Source organism: Cricetulus griseus, chromosome 2 (assembly GCF_003668045.3).
Source record: "Cricetulus griseus strain 17A/GY chromosome 2, alternate assembly CriGri-PICRH-1.0, whole genome shotgun sequence".
NCBI lineage: Eukaryota > Metazoa > Chordata > Mammalia > Rodentia > Cricetidae > Cricetulus > Cricetulus griseus.
In genome coordinates, this window is record NC_048595.1 from 434,376,767 (window position 1) to 434,392,732 (window position 15,966).

General features: G+C 39.7%; 1 long non-coding RNA gene across 2 annotated transcripts; it reads right to left on the reverse strand.

Annotated features, from left to right (window-relative positions):
- Nucleotides 1-2,177: 2,177 nt before the first annotated feature.
- On the reverse strand, nucleotides 2,178-15,332 carry LOC103163538. 2 transcript variants are annotated; one of them, XR_003481565.2, is made up of 6 exons: nucleotides 15,284-15,332; nucleotides 11,294-11,506; nucleotides 10,701-11,188; nucleotides 10,447-10,596; nucleotides 9,777-9,908; nucleotides 2,178-4,070 (listed from the first exon to the last, which is right to left on the reverse strand). It is a non-coding gene; the product is annotated as an uncharacterized LOC103163538 (long non-coding RNA). The 2 variants fall into 2 exon arrangements; XR_003481566.2 differs by lacking the exons at nucleotides 10,447-10,596; nucleotides 10,701-11,188 and having other exon boundaries at nucleotides 2,194-4,070.
- Nucleotides 15,333-15,966: the final 634 nt, after the last annotated feature.

A 15,966-nucleotide genomic window follows, 5' to 3' on the forward strand; every position in this document is an offset into this window, starting at 1 on the left:
ATTGTACTTTTCTACGTTAACCCATAGAAAAATTTTAAATGATAATGCTTGACAGAAATTTACAAAGGAAAAAAATGGAGAATGGGATGAAATCATATGCTTAATATTATATAAACAGTAAGTAGTAAGGAAAACTCATATTCCATCCCCAATTCTACACATCTGTTGAGTTTTCTGTAATGCTCATCTGCTGAGTGACTTTTGAATAGGGAGTCCTGGACAGTGCTTCAGGGATGACAGCTAACAAAGCAGGCAATGTTTCTCCCCAACTGAGATCCCCTTACTACTGAGAGGAAACATGACATAATAGAAAAAAAGGAGATGTCATATAAAGACACAAAACAAAGTGCTATAGACAGAGATAATATCAGACAACCTTAGATGATACCAGAAGGCATCTTTGGAAAAATGGCAGTGGATGAGAGCTGTGAATAATATTAAAGATGTAGGAGTTAAGTACCCTGAGAAAGGGACTATTAAAAATAGAATGACTTGGACCAGTTCGATGGCTCAACAGGTAAAGGTGCTTAACACCAAACATGATAGCCTGACTTCAGTTCATGGAAAGAAAGAATCAGCTCCTGAAAGTCATGCCCTAGCTATGCAGTACAGAATCATACTCTGACCCAAACTGCCTCCATCTTTAGGAGTTCTGTTCAGCTGCTCTCGAAATAGCATCACAGTGGGACCTGTTGGCTGTTTACCTTCCCTCACAGAAGAGGAGGGTGAGGAGGGTCATAGGACACTCACCTGAGTATCCAGCCACCTCTTAGGACAAGTAGACTGCAATTCTTTCCTAACTGGATGTGGGAGGGGTTGGAGATGTAGTGGGAGGAATGATGGGAGGCCATTCCATCTGTGCAGCCATGAGGAAGTGAGTCATCACCCATGATTGGTGTAGACCTTCCTATCGGCCATGCTAGGGTCACTCATACTTCTATCTATAACCCCTCACTCACTGTTCTCACAGTAAACCCAATGAGCTCATTGATTTTTCCAGGGAAATTAGGTGGAACAACACGTCAGTTTGTTGTTAGGACCTTTAGAAGAATGGGTAGATGGTATCGATGTCTTCCCAATTAAGGAATTTTTAGCAACAAACCTCTGTGATTATGTGGTTTAATTATCCAGACTAAGAGAACGATCAGTTTTATTGTGAGAATTATAAAATAAAATAGCAGTCTTTTTATTAAGTGATGATCTGATGCAAAATAATACTAAAGAGAATACAAAAGGAAGGAAGGAAGAAAAGATGAAATGCCAGAACCAGAAACTCACCTGTCATCTAGGAATCCTTATAACTGATATAATGTTCTGGCCCACATTTCTTTTCAGAGAAATAATATACATTTAATTATTACCTCAGGTATCCTGAGAAGGAAACACAAAGTAAAGGAGGAATGGGAAGGGGGCTTAGGGACTAAAAGATCTGAAGTCTTTAGTGTCCAGACATGATTTATATTACAAACTAAAGTAACAAGCTGTATTGAAAGCAGAATGAGCTCAGAACAATGCAACTTCCCCCCCAAATAAATCACAATTACCAAAACATCAATGACAAACAGCTAGCTTCTTGGAGTATTTAATAGCTCTCACCTTTTGTTGGTGTGTTGACTATTTGGTTCTGTCCCTTAGAAATTAGTGTTCAACCCTGATGTATTATTATTGAATTGTAAAACTTTGGAAACACAGGCTAGAAAATTTTAAAAAGAATTTACTGTTATAAACAGGACTAGAATGATAGAGAAATTCTCTTCCACAAATCTAAGTTGAATTGGATAATGAGAAGAAAAGCTTTTGGATAGCTTTAGATTAAAGCAGGGAAGTTTAAAAACCAAGAGAGTCTTTGTAAAAAAAAGAAAGGGAGCTATAGTGGTTTTCATTTTCAATAACAAAGGAGAGGCCAATTAGGTCATCTAGGTGTCAAATGTAACTCAAAAGAACAGATAAAAACACCAGTATTACCAACACCTCCAATCAAAATGTTCTTGCATAGACTTTAATGTTTTTTTTTACCAAAATTAGTATTTTATCTTTACAGAATTATTTCAGTGATATTTTTCTCCTAATTAAAAGAAAACATGATTTCCTAGATTATTTGCACTAAGCCATGTAACTTAATTATATAAAATGGAAAAATCATAATTAAATAGTCACTGTAAGTTTTAACTTATCAAATCATAATTCAATCAAGAGCATTTTTTATTTTAGTATGTCTCTAACAATTTTTAACTGAAGTGTTTCTCCTTTTTGAAATTTTATTTATGTGTATAAGTGTATTCCCACCACATCCGTGCAGTGGGCTTACAGGCCAGAAGAGAGTGATGGATCCCCTGGGACTGGAGTTATAGATGGTTGTGAGCTGCCATCTGGGTACTGAGAATAAAATCTAAATCCTATGGAAGAGCTGCCAGTGCTCTTCACTGCTGCTTCATAGCCATCTTCCCAGCCTTGGATCTGTTTCTTTTTATGCAGCTAAAAGGCATTGCTTACCATCAGCATTGGCTTGACAAAATAACCACTGCTTATAAATCCACATTGCAACAAGATTTCTGGTTCTTCCAATAGAGGGGCCTCAGTTTCCACAGTTTATACTGATAGTGCCTTCAGTCATAATGAATGAGATCCAATTCATAGGAACAGCCAACCAACTTTTTCAAATCATTCTCTTTGCTTCAATAGGAAGTACAGGCAGAAGGGATTTGAGGGAAAAAAGTGTGTGTGTGTGTGTGTGTGTGTGTGTGTGTGTGTGTGTGTGTGTGTGTGTGTGTGTGTGTTGTATACATGTGCATGTCTAGAGTGGAAAACCAGCACTCCCACATATATGTGTGTGGAGGTCAAAAGTTGACATTATTCACTCTCCACCTTATTTTTGAAGGCAGAGTCTCTCACTGAACCTGGAGCTGGCTCAATGTTTTGAGTAGACTAATTGGTCAGCAAGTTCCCAGATCCTCCCCTCTGCCTCCCTAGCATTAGCATGTTTTTGTGTGCATGCTAAGAATCCAGAATCAGGTTCTCATCCTTGTGAAGTGGCACTGAGCCATCTCTAAGGAGTAATGAGCCAATAAATAGTATTGCAAGCTGCTGTTACTTTATGTAAATAAAGACAATGAAAGTTTCCAGTGAAACCAATCTGGAGCGGATCTGGAAGCACAAACATTTCTTGTCACTTCAGTCTCTGTCTGTCTCTCTCTTTTGGTTTGGTTTGGTTTGTTATATTACTGCACTGATTTGTAGCGAGACAAGTTAGCAGAGTCCAGTTGCGTTATCACAGTAGTTGACCACACAGAATGTACTACACAGATTATGTACAAGAATTTGGTTTGTGCTTCAGGTTTGCCCTCAGATTTTTCTGACACTCTTACCTATCCCAAGAAAGAGTCACCGATCCATCCAGTTCCCAAACTGGACATAGTTTTATTGATTCCAGTTATCAACAGAAATATGCCTCTATTCTAGACTCACCTCACACCTGTGATTTATAAACTTCTAAAATAAATGAAAATGAACTCATTTCTAACATAAATGAAACAGCTCATTAAAACTCACTGTTTCTTTCTGTGAAAAAAGAACCACTCATCTCATTCCCTACTCTAAGACATGTAATCATGTTGTTCACAAGTGAAACCCATAAGTTGTACATCCTTTTTAGGACAAAAGTTTATAATTTTCCATCAGTAATTTTTATCACTGCAATGATACAAGTAAAAGTCTTCCTAGGGGCCCTATTTTCTGTTTTCTCTGATTTCTTATAATTGCCAGCCATACCAACATGCAAGCCATCACTGCCATCATTTCTAATGACTCCTTGTTGAAATCCAAACCTAACTTCCACCATCTCCGCATCTTCACTCTACCACCTTTACTCTTGCCTAGTGTCTGTGACAGCTTGGGATGACTTGTCTTTAGCTGTCGAGCCTTTAATCTGTGCCTGAATCCAAGTTGAGTTGGTTGACACGACTCATTCGTAACAGAATTTATCAGCTTTTCTCTTTCAGGCTTTTTCTTATCTTCTTAAACCATGAACTTGCAAGATGTACATTTCAGCGCTGAATCTCTGCTTGTTGGTTCTAGGGAAGATATTAAAATGCATCTGTCATCTATGTGTCTCTCTTCATGGTCCTAGAATTAGCATACTATTGTTTCCCAGTTATTTTTCTTTAAATATCATGACTTACTTGAAGGAGAATTATTTTCTTTTGTATGTTTGTTTCAGATGTAAACAATTCCCAGACTCAAAAGTCTATCCTCAACTGTGAAGATATTGGTTGCTAAGAGAGTCTATCAATTTGGTGTTCTCTAGAAAAATATAGATGATAGATGAGTGGATAGATGGATGGATGGGTGGGTGGGTGGGTAGGTGGATAGGTGGGTGGGTAGTTGTGAGGGGGAGTGTGGGTGGGTGTGGATGTGTGTGGGCAGGATGGGTGAGTGGATGACAGTAGAGAAAGAGAAAAAATAAAGAAAGAAATACAGAGATTCTGGGGATTGGTTCTGGTGCTTAGTGAGACTGGGAAGTCCTATCATCTGCCACTTGTGGCTGTAAATCCAGAAGTGTTCAGACACTGAGAACCAGGGAACTGATGGTAGAAACCTCAGTATGAAAGCCAGAGAGGATGAATACTCTTCCTCATCAAGGATAAAGAAGGGAAAAAGATAGACTCTTCATTTCCTATTTGATCTGTTCAGGTCCTCAGTGGACTGGATGATGCCCAGCCACAGTGGAAAGAACTTGTGTACAATAACACAAATTTTAGATAACAATTTCCCCTGGAAACATCCTCACAGATGCATCTGGAAAGATTCAATCTGGTCACCCAGTGGCTCAACCAAGTTGGCACATAAAATGAAATTGATCAACACAGGAAGATTTAGAGACCAGAACACCCCCCAAATATTTCTTAAGAACATAAAAATATGGTCCTCCATTTCAAACCAGCCATATCATATCAGTCCAATATATCTGACATTCTGCTGGGTTCCGCTGGGTCACATAAAGCTAAGTCCATAGACTTTCATTTATGGTATCTTGACAAAATCTGCCTTTTTAATCTCTTCTTCATTGACTCTCAACCCACAAATCCACTTCCATGAACTTTCTCCATGAATATCTTTTCATGCCTCCTTTGCTGTTCAGTAAGTTGTGTGGAAATTTGCCCACTACCCTGCCTGTACTTCAAAGTGCCATTTGTTTTTCTCCTTTTTATTTATTCTTTGTGTCTTTCACATCATGCATCTCCATTCTATTCATTTCCTCATCCCTTTATACCCACCTTTGCCCTTGCAACCTTTACCCCCAAAATAACATAAAATAAAATTGAAGAGAAAAAGAGAGAAGGAAAAAAATCAATTGTAGTTGGCAGTTCCTTTCTTGCCCGCCAGTTCCCAAATAACCAACACAAAGGCTTAATATTACTTATAAATGCCATCACTCGCTCAGGCTTGTTACTAGCTAGTTGATACAGCTTACCTCATTTCTATTAATCTATGTGCTGCCCCAAGGCTCATGGCTTTACCTCTATACCATTTTGTATGCCCAACTCATTTTCTGGCTGGCTGGTGACTCCTCTGACTCTGCCCTTCCTCATCCCAGCATCCTCATTTTGATTGTCCTGCCTAACTTTATCCTGCTTTGTTATAGGCCAATCAGCTTCTTTATTAACCAATGAGAGTAATACATATTCACAGTGTACAGAAGGATTATTCCACAGCAATCAGTCTTGTTGTGGAAGCTGTAGTGTGACACAGTGAACTGTGCAATAAAGTATTTTTTCCATATAGCTTTACTTGCAAGTGTTCATTGCTGAAGGTCATTGGTCTGGTCTGCTTTCTGCTACACTGCTGATGCTGGACCCTCACTGGGACTCCTCTTGGATATCCTGTTGTTGGCCTGTGTTGTAGAGATCCTGCAGCTTTGAATCTGCAGGATCTGGTCCCTTCACGTGCTCCAGCAGATCACAGATGGGGTGGATGTTATAGTCCAACACACATCCCTGGTTCTGGGCCTGGATAGTTACAGGGTTGGTCAGCTCGATAGCTCTCCTTTGTCCTTACCACCAGGGTGAGCTTTCCTGCATTGTCCTCATGAATTCACCCTTTGCAGCACTGAGCAAGGAGTGGGTCAGTTCTCCTGCTTTCATGTCCTCAGGATTGGTTCTCACATACCTACACCTTCAGGTCCAGTGTGTTGCCCAGGATGGCATAGGGGACTCTCTACCAAGTGCTGCCTCTATTGTGTTGCCCACTGGAGGTACAGGACCTGATCTCCTGGGTGTTGCAGCTGGTGGAGGACCAACCTGCCATTCCTAAACCTCCACACAATCTGGTGAATTTCACCTTCTACATGGCAGTCACGTAGCTGCCTACATGGCAGGTAAGAAAAAAATATCTGAACTCCAGCATGTCTAAAATATATACAGTCTTTCAGCTGTGAGGAACCTCTCTGACCTTTGTGGATCACCCTTCTTGTATTTATTGTACCGAATGAGTAAATGTGTAGATATGTTAAGCCCCTCCTACTGAATGAACAGTCTCCTAGAGGCCAGACACTTTAATTAGTCCAGTAACTTGAAAGGAGTTACATTTGTAGAAGATTTGCCTGGAATCAATAACTATCCTATTGTCACATAGGAGAGCCAATACTGGTCTACACCCAATGGAAATTTAACCAAAATTTTAACCCAATTATTTGTCTCCAAGCACTTTGTTCAGAACACTGGCATTCATTAATTCAGTTTTCTCCCTGAACAGCTCTATGAAATTGGAATCATGACTCCACAGTTACAGAGGAGGAATCTGAGCAGGAGGATGCCGCAGGGCCATCCAAAGCCTCACATTTGGTCAGTGGGAAAGCCACACATTTGGTCAGTGGGAAAGCCACACATCAATACAGAGATCAATACAATGCAGAGATATCAGTAACATCTTATTTTCTTGAAAGCATAGCCTGATCTTTTCTCTTGTAGCAAAAAAAAAGGAAAAAAGAAAAAAGAAAAAAGAAAGAAAGAAAGAAAAAGTCACACAGGTAGGCTGTGTAGTAGCCAAAGCAGGGGATGAAGTGTTAAAGACTCAACAGGAGAGGAAAATCAAACTTCCTGAGGAAGATCCAAACGACTTTGGATTTTCCCTTAGGTTGTCATTTAGGAAATGGGTAACCTTGGATAAGGTGGCTTGAGAATTCTCATTTTTCTCAATAAAAAATATTAGGATAATTCTGTTACAATAAACTTGCTGGAATGTCAAATTGGAAAGTAAACCAGAAAGTGTTTGACATTAACAGTTTGCTGTGTAAGTAGGGTTTTGTATTGTTGTCTGTATAGCCTTGGAGCAGGACTAATTCCCTAGTGGGGTTGAGGCAGAGAACATTTTCAGACATCTTCAAGAGACTACAAGGACAGAGGGTTAGCACAAAACTTGAAGTGACCTCCACAGCCCCATGGAAACCAGTTTAGGCTAGGCTTACATCTTTTGGATGGACATCCCCACCCCCTTGTTTTCATTACTCATTGAGAACTTGCTGCATTGAATAAAATTATTTCCATCTGAATTTAAAATGTAAGTTCATATTTTGCTCCTTTTGTTACTTGAAAGAGTTGGAGAATCACAGGGCAGCTGAAAATATTTGGACTTTTGAGTAAAGATCTCCACAGGGAAGACAGAAACCTCCCTAGCAACCTCCATCTCATTACATGAAAGCTGAATTCCTCTAACTGCAGCCCCAGCTCCTCCAGCTTGCTTTATAGAAGAACAGCTGGTTTGCAATCTCAGAATAATATCCATCCATGAATGGATTAAATCGTCATGCATATTATCTGTGTTACGTATTCTGAATGTGGCAGGCTGTTAGCATTACCAGCAGTCATTTTTCAGTCTTGTACAAAATATACCCTTGGGATCTCAGAGCCCAGATGCTTAGTAAAATTATTGAAAGGACTATGAAAAAAGGCCATTTTCTTGTTGTGAATCAATGGTGAGTGTATCATTCAGAATAGCCACAAGGCATCTCAAAGCCTCCCCAAATTAGGGAAGAACTCCTTTTGTGAGTACCTTTGTCCAAGAAACAATGACATCAAATAAATCTGCCATCTCACACAGGCAAGCATGTTCATATCATAGTTTATTTGTTCTTAAACCAAGAACAAGCAGGACCAAATCTTACATAACAACTCAAAGCAAGGAGCAGAGAGAGAATAGAGAAAAGGAGGGAGGGAAGGAAGGGGGCAGAGAGACAGAGAGAAGAAAAATGTTTTCCATTGGTTTGATATAAATTTGTTTCCTGCACAAGTCAGGTATTGACAGTGTGATAATGCATGATAATGGGGCTCTAAAGCGTGACCTGGCACTTAAGTGTGCATCCTTCATGGGTAGGATTAAGTACTCTTAGTTTTTGATAAAGCTCCATACTGATGTCTATAAAGGTTACATTAGTTCACCTTTCCACCAGAAGTGGATAAGTGCTCCCTCCTCCCCACATCCTTGGTAGCATTTTCTACCTTTTTTCTTACTGATAGCCATTCTAGCAGATGAGATGGAATCCTAAAGCAGTAGGTTTATATTTTTCTTATGTCTAAGGATATTGAACACTTTTTATAAATATTTAAAAGCTATATGGGTATCTGTTGAACTGGTTTATTAATTGGAAAATTTAGGGTTTGTTTGGCTGGCTAGGTGTTTTTGGTTGTGTTTTGTGGTGTGTGTGTGTGTGTGTGTGTGTGTGTGTGTGTGTGTGTGTGTGTGTGTGTGTTGTGTGTAATTTTGATAGTTGTTTTTACAGTCTAGATATTCAATCCATGTCTGATTCACATCAGTCATAGATTTTCTCCCAACCTATAAGCTGCCTATTTATAATATCCTTTGCTGTACACATACTTTTCAATCTCAGTTAGTTAATTATTGGGGTTAGTTCCTGAACTATTAAAATCCTGTTCAAGAAGTTCTTGCCTTTATCTATGTCTTGAAGTGTGTTCCTATGTTTTCCCCTATCAATTTCAGCATTCCTGGTTTCAAATTAAGGTCTTAGATCTCCTTGGGATCTTTTTCTTTCTGCAAGGTGAGAGATATGGATAAATTTTTATTCTTCTACATTTGGACACCAATTTTTGTCAGCACCATTTGATGAAGATACATCCTTTTTTCCAGTGTATACGTTTGACAAGTTAGTAAAAAAAATTAGGTGGCCATAGCTATATAGGTTTATTTCTAGGGCCCATATTCTGTTCCATTTGTCTACATGGCTGCTTTTGTTCCAGGTACAATGTTTTCCTTAACATATACCTAAAGGACTCTGTACCCTACCACAAAGACACTGCACATTCGTGTTTGTTGCTTTATTATCTTCTGTTGTTAAATGTTATGGAATGGATACATATTTGATAGTATTGCTCTATCATTTGTCTAGACGTCATTTGTCCAACCATTCCTCTATTGTCAGACATCTGGTTTGGCTGTAGCTTTCCAATACTCTAGGTAAATATTCAATATTAATTTTCATATACCACCAACGTCCCTTAGATAAATTTCTGGACATTATCATGAATTTGTCAAGGGGAAGATGTGTATTATAGGGTTCTTGCCTCAAATTACCAAATTGTTCTTCCAAGAGAGTGAACCAATTTAATACCATCACCTTCATATACATGTATATAGAAGTCACCATTTATTTGATTTTTGACAACTTAGGAATTATCATATTTCGTATCATTGTTAGTTACCTTGAGTAAACACCCTCATTTGGTATTCCCAGTGATAACATCAAACAGTTATTACTTTGCATCTACCTTGTATTGTTCTTATTTTTCTCAGGTATTAATGGAGGAAGAGGAGTGTTCAAATCCTTGAGTTTCCTTTGCTTCCTCAGCTTGGTAATCCTTTTCTCTCTGGTACCAGCTTCATTCTTAAAATATGATTAACTGACAAAGAATTGAGATATTATTTACCAGATTGACTACAATCAATCATTAAATGTGTGCACATTAAAAGGATACTAAAGAAAATATCTCCAAACCTCAAAATATGTATTTAACAACACAACCTAAGTCAATCAGCTGTGCAGAGGATATACCAAATGGAAGAGGTGGTCTGTGTTGAAATTCAAATATCTGTTTTCAATATTAACAATGTACAAGGTATATTTTTGTCATCTTCTTGATGTCTATAGTTAACAATTTTATTAATATATGCAATAATAATAATATTAATACCACACACATGAAAGTTAATCCCATTTCTAACTTCACCTATTTCTCTTTCTTTACCATTGTGAAGATTTAACCTCGCCACCACAGTTTGAAAAACAAGCCCCAAGTACCACAGTCCTTTTTCAGCATGGATCATGAATCATGGATGGCTGCAGCTACTGTGGGAGACTTTGCAGGCAAGCATGGGTGTGCAGTAAGACAGAGGCAGCAAGAGCATCATTATGAACAAAAGAAGTATCAGGGGACCTACCCTGCAGTTACCTTCACCCTTCTCCCCAACAACCTGCCAGTAGCACTTTCATTTTACTGTGCATGCACTTCGAGTAAAGCTTCCTGGTGGTTCAGAGCAAATGTAGATCACAGCCACATGGTGTCTCTACCTGGCCCCACAAGGACAACACTAGGTAAAGAAAAAAAAAGCAGTGTCTAGAGCTGCAGATCTTGTCCCTGAATCCAGACCCACTATGTGGTGACCCCATTGCTGGGCTCTATAATCAACTCTACCTTGTGTCTTCTTTGCTGAGTGACAGGATGCACATGTCAGGGTGACTGGCACAGCAGCCTGGACTTGCTAAAGGATTTTTGTCTGCTGAGCCCTGATCAAAGAGCTGCTGTCCATCCATACCTTCCACCAAGTGAAACAAACAGGACTTTCAAATGTAAGCAGCATATGCTAGAAGAAGCTAGCTAATAGCCAATGTGATTCTTTCCTTGTGGTGGCAGCAGAAAAAAGCCATACACATTCTCTTCTTGAGAGGGCATTCCTAGCATATTCAAACTTGATTGATGTGTCAGGCTCTTGAAACTTGGTCATCTTTCCTGTCCTCTGGGACACATTTATTTACTAAAGATTCCAAGTACTTGCCATTTGTTACCTACTTATTCTGATACCAGGAACTCTCTAATACAGAGGACCAATATTCTAGATTCTTCAGAAAGCCCTGGTTCACTTCTCTCTGAACTATGACTAAGGTTGAGAAAGCCAAATAGCCCTGAAAAAAAGATAACAAAAATGCATACTATCATTTTTCTCATATGAATGCAAATTGCTTCTTATCCTATTTTCTGATAAAGATAGGTAAAATAAATACACTCACCAGATAGAGATCTGTATACCTTGTGTGGAGGATGTTTTAATCTGCTTTAGTAGAGTAACTGACATGGTTCAGTGACTACACCTAGCTTATTACCAAGTATCAAGCCACCTCAACTGCATTCTAAGCTTCTCTTCATCCTTAAGTCCTTACGGTGAGTTATTTAGCTTTCCCCAGGCAATTTCTTCACACATCAAATGGAGACTGCTACCGTACCTGAATAAAGGTGAGACAGGAGTTTAGCTTCTTTAGGCAATAAGAGTAAAACCCATGGATGAGCCTGAGTTAGTCAAGTAACATGCATAACCTTCCCCTGGATGGATGAGGAACCCTGCTGTTGGGCAGAGGGAGCATGCAGACAACATGTGGCCTCCTCCCTGGTTCAACTTGCAATGAATTCAAAAGTGACCAATCCAAATAAAGATTACCTCAGCCACCACCTGATTCCCTCAGAAGGACCTATAAAAGCCCATCCAGTAAGACACTGTGATACTAGTCCTCTCTGGAAATCCCTCCCACTCCCCAGATTTCTTTTCTTACATTCTCTTAATTAATCTATGTTCATTTTTCTCTCTCCACATCCATGTTTTCTTATATTCTTGGGTATGAGATGACAAACAGAAGCCACTGGCTTAGGGTGACTTTGGTGGCCACTGACAGCCTGGAATTCTGTCTCCCTAGATACAGTCACTAAGAGTCAAAACAAGCCCTGTCACTCTCAAAGAAGCCACAACAATGGGGTCACTTGGGGAATTGAAATTAGAAAATTCATAGTGCTTACAACTATGCATGACACACAGTAGTTACTAAATAAATGCCAACATCCATCCAGTGCACAGCTTGATTTAATAAAATTCTACAAATATAGTTTCCTATTATATAAAGAATCTGACATGAAATGAATCCATCCCGCATGCATTTTGGGGTGCAATCATGAAGAAATATGAGACGAGGTCAATTGTTGTACCACCAGCATCGCCGTGAGTCACAAATTTATCTGTGCATTTTATCAACCAAATGCACAATTATTACGGGAGAATGTTTGCTCAACACTTCACTCTGCACCATTTGCAATAGATGAGCTGACCAGGGTGGAAACAATCATTCAGTGTGATAGCTGTCCTGATATCAGACTCCAGAAGGGACATCCAACCACTGGTCCATTCATGATGCATATATCTACACATGTACAGCATGCTTCACCATCTAGAATCACTTTGTTACTTTCTTTTGCCCCCTATGCTAGAAACTCAATTATATGGCAGGGAAAGCTACATACACACAGCCTAGAACAAGCAACTGCCTCTTGTGGAACATCCACAACCTTGTCTGCAAAGCACTAGTGCTCTAACTAGTCCAGGCTTCCCTTCCCTTTCAACTGACTGACTTGACATCAGGAAAACAGAGCTAAAAGGAGAGAAACATTTTTGTGTTAATGTGTTTGTCTTGCTACCTGAAGGACAGCTTGTGTGAGCTACAGTAGGCTTTCTGGCTGACTGATGACAGTAGAATACTGATTATTCATTGGTGTCGAGGACAAGAGTCTTGTGGAGAAGCTAATTCTGTGCAGCAAATGCTGTGCCCCTGGCTCTGCTTTGAACTGCAGGGGACAGTCACCATGTTCTGGGCTGCAAAATCACAAGGCAAGTTGTTTACAACCAGCAAAATGAATGCGGGAAGCATTTTTCAAATCATTAGAGAAATTCCACCTGTGTGACATTTCCTCCATTCCCACTGCATTTCTCTCTAGGAAGATGGAAGATTCTGAAATAAGTAATGCAGAAATGACCTCTTTGCAGAGAAAAAATATCACACACATACAAAAGAGAGAGGGAGGAGGGAAGGAAGGAAGAAGAGGGAGGGAATGAGGGAAAGAGAGAGAGAGAGAGAGAGAGAGAGAGAGAGAGAGAGAGAGAGATCATGGAGGGTGAACTAATACAGTCAATTTAAGAGAAGCATCATTTACAGGCTGCTAGGTGTATGTCCTCGGGAACTGCTGAGCACCTAGGCTTTATGTGAATGTCACTGATGAGTATCTTCCAGCTACACTTCATTTGCAGTCCTTTAGCAGTCTGCATGTATTTCCCTACTTAATAAAGCACTCCTGTGAAGGGAAGAGAAGATCTACACGTGCTTCTCTAGGAAACTGGAAGGCAATCATTTACCGTAGATGCAGACGGATAAGACAGAAAGAACGCCATCACAGCTCCAACCCACAGTCATCAAACACCTTGGTGATTTTGTGCTATTTGCTGAAAGGACACAGGCCTGCCACCATGCAGTGCAATACTTCAGTGTGTGGAAAACCTAGTGAAACCACTCGGGAAATTAGTTTTAATAGTTGTAGCTAAGCTATAAATCATCTTATGGCTGGTCACAAGTTTAATCTGTTCTCCAGTTTCTCTGTTGTTCTGCTTTACAAAGCTTATCATCAAAAATGACCACGGCTTTAAATTCAAGCACACACACACACACACACACACACACACACACACACACACACACACACACACACACACTCACCCTCATGCACAAACTGTTGCCAATTTGATGGCATCTAACACAAAACTATGCTACTTTTCTGTTTCCAAATTCCTCTGGGTGAGTCACTTCTCAACATATTGTCTTTTACTTCAATATTGGGCATTCTTGACTCCTGCATTCCACCACCCCAATCTTCCTTTCTTCTTTCTTTCTTTTTCTTTTTCTTTTTCTTTTTCTTTTTCTTCTTCTTTTTCTTTTCTTTCTTTGTTTTTTTTTTTTGGTTTTATTGAGTCAGGGTTTCTCTGTGTAGTTTGCATCCTATCCTGGCACTCTCTCTGTAGACTAGGCTGGCCTTGAAATCACAGAGATCTGCCTGCCTCTGTCTTCCTAGCGCTGGTATTAAAGGTGTGCACCACACCACTAGCTACCCCTAATCTTTCAAATCTCTCTTTCCAGTACCCTTTTCTATATCCCTTGGATATACCAAAAGTTTGACAATTAAGAATTTTGCATATTTACTTTGGGCCTCTCTGGGATACATATTGCTATTCTATTGCTCATTGACATTTGTGCTCCTTAAGATTATATCGAGGTCACAAGGAAACCTGTGTATAGGAACATAGTCAAATGTTTAAGGTATCAAGTTTAGCAAATGAAAACATAGGACATTCATCCAATTAATGTTTAACTCAACACAAATAATAAAATTTGTGTAAGACTATCCCATGTAGTATTTCAGATATGAAAAAGGAATTTCTTGTGTGTCTGAAATTCAAACTTAATTGGATACCCTTTATCTGGAAACCTGTATGTACATGAGGAAGGTGAGGAGGAAGCCAATAGATCTGGAAAGATCCCCACCATACCTGTGGGGTGACTGGGGTGACAAAGGGCCTACTCCTTGCCTCAGAACTAGGGGGAAAAGTTTGAGACAAATGAAACAAACTAAGTTGTATGGGCATGTTTAACTCCCCATTGCCCAGGGTAAAGCTCCTTACCAATCAAGACCCTTTCTAGCTCCAAAAGGTTTCCCAGGTATCCAATACAAATCAGTTGAGCATCCTTTTAGCTGTCCATCACCCAGACAAGGCCTTGGGTATAAAGACATGTAGAATTATCCATTCTCAGTTCCAAATCATGCCTAAGTAGGTTCACCTACATTCTTCAGAGCACAGAAGGTATTTCTTTTTAAATATGTTGCCCTAAAATGCCGTGGGCTATCACTTCTGTGATTCGATGTCCAGGTGTGATGTTGATCATTAATGATGCTCTAGTCATGGTCTTAAAAGCCAGACTAATGTAATAATAACTTTCTGCCAGCCGCATGAGTTCTGCTGTGGAGGCACCACCAGCTGCCCCTGCTTCTGCCACCACGTTAGGGCCCCCAAATAACACACAGAGTCTTATGTTAGTGACAATGCTGCTGGCCAATGATTAGGATTCTCATTTGCTAGCTCTGTCCAAAGTATCAACCATAACCATTAATCTATAAATTTTATAAAGACTTACCTTATCGAGGACACCAGACATGTGCATCCTTTCTTCCCAGAAATCACATGGTGACTCTGTCTCTACTACATTTCCCAGAATCCTCCTTGACTCCTGGCCCCACCTATCTTGCTTTCCTATTGGCCAACAGTGCTTTATTTATCAACCAATAAGACAAACATATACACAAAAGGACTTCCCCATCAGACTAGTGTACCTTGGGTTTCCCCAAAATGCACAGGTTCTCCACTCCAATGGTGTAGCAAATCATATTATGTCATTTTCACATCCCTTTGAAGACTATATATTGGACACATCCTAAAATCACTAAAATTCACCAAGATTCATGCCCCCAACTACATGCTTATTTTATGGAACATGCAGATGATTCCAATTTAGGGTGAGCATGTAATGCTGACAAGGTTACTGAACTCTAAGGGAACACAGCTCACACATTTTCAGAAAGTACATTTGATTATACATGTGTTCCTAACATGGTTATGGTTTCCAAATGCCATCTACTTATGAATTACTTTTGGCTTGGCTTCATTATTTACACTGGACATTGTTGTGGACTACTTGGTTAAGCCCAGAGTGTGCAGGCATATATGTTTCTACCAAAGGCATTTGAAAACCACAGTTCCACAGTCACTAGATCTTCAGGCATGTATGCATTGTGATTCACCTGCCAGTCATCTCTCACC